At 37.8% G+C, this 3,777-nt stretch overlaps 1 long non-coding RNA gene across 1 annotated transcript; it reads right to left on the minus strand.

The window, feature by feature from the left end:
- Positions 1-657: 657 nt before the first annotated feature.
- On the minus strand, positions 658-2,644 carry LOC134287153 (uncharacterized). Its single transcript, XR_009997076.1, has 2 exons — positions 961-2,644; positions 658-711 (listed from the first exon to the last, which is right to left on the minus strand). It is a non-coding gene; the product is annotated as an uncharacterized LOC134287153 (long non-coding RNA).
- Between the last annotated feature and the right edge of the window lie 1,133 nt (positions 2,645-3,777).

Raw genomic sequence — 3,777 nt, forward strand, 5'->3', positions numbered from 1 at the left:
ATTGAAAGTAGTGAGCTGGATTTTTGTATGGTGAGATGATCATTTCTCCATTTCTGCAATGAAATTGTGCAAGCAGCGTGGGTTATATGATTTCTTGCCTAATTTGATGCTGGTTGAGCAAAAGTTTGGGTAACTGTGTTGTTGTATTATTTATTTCTTGCAACTTCAACAACACAGTAACTTGAACTTTTGCTCAAACAGCATCAAATAAGGCAAGAAATTATATAACCCACGCTGTTCGCACCATTTCATTGCAGAAATGAAGAATTGATCATCTCACCATACAAAAATCCAGCTCACTACTTTCAATCTAGTACTTCACTGATTGCCTCCTATTCAAATATTGCCAAAAGAATATCTGTAAAACCAGTACCCAGTGGATCTTCATGAAACCATGAATTAGAATTTTTTTCCACAAATTAAAACTTTAAGTTAAATATGTAACTCCAAAAATCAAAAAATTGAAAATGCCAACAATTAAACATCAGTTGGAAAGGAAAACTTTCTTCTCCGCTTAATTTTGCTCTTCTAAAACCGAATAAAGCGTTCAAAATCTTATAACTAGTGCATTTGATACTTAACTTTCCGGAACTCGCGCGGATGGCCACCACCGCGTTAACGCTGAGTACAAAAAGCGAGATTTTTTCAACGTGTTGTACAAAATACAACAGCGGGATCGCTTGAGGGTTAAAATGCAAAATAAAATTTCCCCTTAAGGAGAAACTTCAAAGAATCCAAATATGGCTGCCACAATGGCCGGCTTGGACCCCTACTCACGTTTTCAAAAGCACCAATCTTAAAAATTCGTAAACAAATGCGCTCGATTTGGAAAAGCTGCCTCTTTTTTCAAGTAAGCAAAGCCACGATTAACAAGTGCGGCTTAGTTCGATGCTTCGTTCGTCAGATTTGTGCTTCTAAAGTTTGTATGCAAAAGTGCAATGGTATTTCTTGATGTTTCACCTTAAATGCCTAAAGGTAAGCAATTTCATTTGAAATAAGTGATTTCTATCACAATAAATGAATATTTCATCATAAAATGAACTTTTTTTAACTATATCATGTTTCGAACAGTTACATAACTTTCCAGTCAAGAGTGACTGGTTAATTTTATTTTGAAAACAAACAGACGTGGTTTTAAGCATTTTGTACAATCATGGCCAATTTTCATTCGCATAGTAGATGGTTCTGTTACGCTACAGTTCAAAGTTCTGTGATGATAATTATGAAATTTCGTTAGCAGTTTTGATACTTAAAGAGACACTTTCTAGCAAAATTTCATCAACTTTGATCAATTGGTTCGAAAGCTGCTGGTGTTAATAGGGGTGAGTGCACTAACATGTTAGTGAAAATTTTTCGTGTTTTTCATATGCGATTTTTACCTATTCATAACTTTTGAATTTCTCTGCCAATTTTCATGAAATTTTCACAGAAGCTAGTTGATTAAGTGTATATTATGCCTGCAAAAAAATTGATGATTATTGGTATAGTACTTTCAATAGTACAATCGAAACAATAAAGGGTGCTGACTAATTGGTGTCTGGGAGGCTAAAATCACGTTCATTCCCAATACATGTTTCGACTATAAAATTGTTGATAGGGTATCGATTTTTTTGAAATTTTGCCTATGCAACAAATGTAGATTGCGAGGTTTGTATTCAAAATTTCAGCCATTTCCTTTGCCAAATTCAAAAGTTACAGCGCTGACAAGCAAAACTAGGGGCTGTACAAAATTCAATGGCGCACATTTTACTCTTTCGTTGCTACAACAAAAAGTACTGCACCGATTCACATGAAATTTTGTAGGTAAAATGAACACATCCTAAGAAGTTATTAGACAAAATTTGAACAATTTTAATGTATCTATTGCAGAGTAACAGCTGTATTTCTGTGTCCCGATTATTGCGGATACAGGCTTTATATCTCCCTGTTCACAAGTTTTCACGTGAATTAGTTCGAAATTAAAAAAAAAAGACACAGACCCGTTCAATGCTTCCAGTGAGCTATTCGCTCTTTAAAGGAGGCTCAACAGTCTAGCCTGCAACACCCAGTGGCACAGCCGAAAACTTTTCCTAACAGTTACGGCTGGAATTGAACCCGCGCTCCTCAGAACGATGTGATGAAATGTAATTGCCAATGCTAGAAACATATCCAGACGAAGCCCATTTATCGTGACTGTTAAATATTTCCCCCCATTTCTATGGTATGCAATTGTTACTATAGTACAATTTGATCACAAGAAACTCTCGCCGCATGAAGTGCTTACGTGCTCAATGAATGCTCCCTAATATGGATAATAAGGGCAGACGTCTATTTGTTTGACACGATAATCAGAAATTAGCTCTTTCCATATCACGACTACCAACTCTGTCACGTTCCTCGTCTATCATCCGATGCGAGTGGCGACAGTGCGCTGCATCTCGCAGTTGTCCAGCCAGCCAGGTTATTGCAGCGACGCGACAACAACGGTCGGACATCGCACCGCCTAAGTGCTCATCAGTAGTCGATCTAATTAATCATTTCACACTCGTACTTAGACTGCAAGCCGTATAGCGGTGGCTAATCGACCAATTAGGGGGACATGGATAGAAATGCACCCATTGGGCTCAACTCATATTAACATTCTCTATCCTGATAAACATCTTCAGTAAACCACATGGAATGGTTTAGATGGAGTTCTAGATAGAGAGCCCCTGCACCGAGAAACTGAAAAACTCAAAATTAGGTACTTTTAAACTCAATTTTGAGTTCTTTTTCATCTCCCTTTTCATGCGCTCTTTCTGTTGTTGTCAGAGAGTGAAGAGAGAAACAGCCCAACTTTTGCAGTTCCGTGCGTCAAGCCAAAACTGAGTTTCTAGCACAGTACTCAAATTTGAGTGAATACAACCTAGTCAAAATTTCGGTTGGGTGGAAAAAACTTAAAATTAGGTATTTTTTTCACATGGAAGCAAGCGGGAACAACCCAACAAAAACATCGTTTCCATCAACTCAAAATTGGCTTGACGCACGCAACCCCGAAGTTGGGTGGAAAGAACTCACTTTTGGGTAGTTTCGTCTCTCCGTGTGTAAGAGTCTGACAAGTAAACTTATAGAAGTACCTTTGATATTTCCACAACTGTTGACAATAAAAAATCAGAATAAAATGAAGTTACAAATATGTAATTTTGAATCACATTCCCCTAAATTGGACCGGAGAGTTCCTAGATACAATAGCGGGCAATAGTAAAGCCGATTGTGATCTTCTGGATTCTAACGGATCTGATCGGCAGCAGCGCAGTCCGATCCGAAGAAACACGGGGTTCAATGTGTGATATTATAAACAGTAGTGAACGTACCTACACATCACACGGTTTGATGGCATTTTGGCGCTAGATCTAACAAAGTGGAAACAAGCCTAGATAAATAGATGAGTTGGCAGCTCGGTGTAGCAGCTCTTGGTTTCTGTTTGAAAAGATATGTAGAAGAGATGACTAGTCGGTGATAAACGGGTTGTGTGATCGAGATAAGATCTTTTTTTACGCCAAGGATTTAGCATGCAAGCAATCTACTTTATATTTCAGATTGCTTCCTACTGGAAAAAGTTACGCGGAAGATTTGATTCTACGAATGATTGATCGTCTCCCGCACAGTCAGGTCGCATCCCGGGTAGAGGTAAAATACTGACGATCAAAACGTGATATTGGTTTGATTGATATAAGAGATAAAAGATCTGAAAATAATATCTGAAAAATGTTCCTGGAACATCTGAACAATATCAAAATTTGATATTCCAAGATCAAG

The sequence above is a fragment of the Aedes albopictus genome, chromosome 2 (assembly GCF_035046485.1).
Source record: "Aedes albopictus strain Foshan chromosome 2, AalbF5, whole genome shotgun sequence".
In the NCBI taxonomy this organism is placed as follows: domain Eukaryota; kingdom Metazoa; phylum Arthropoda; class Insecta; order Diptera; family Culicidae; genus Aedes; species Aedes albopictus.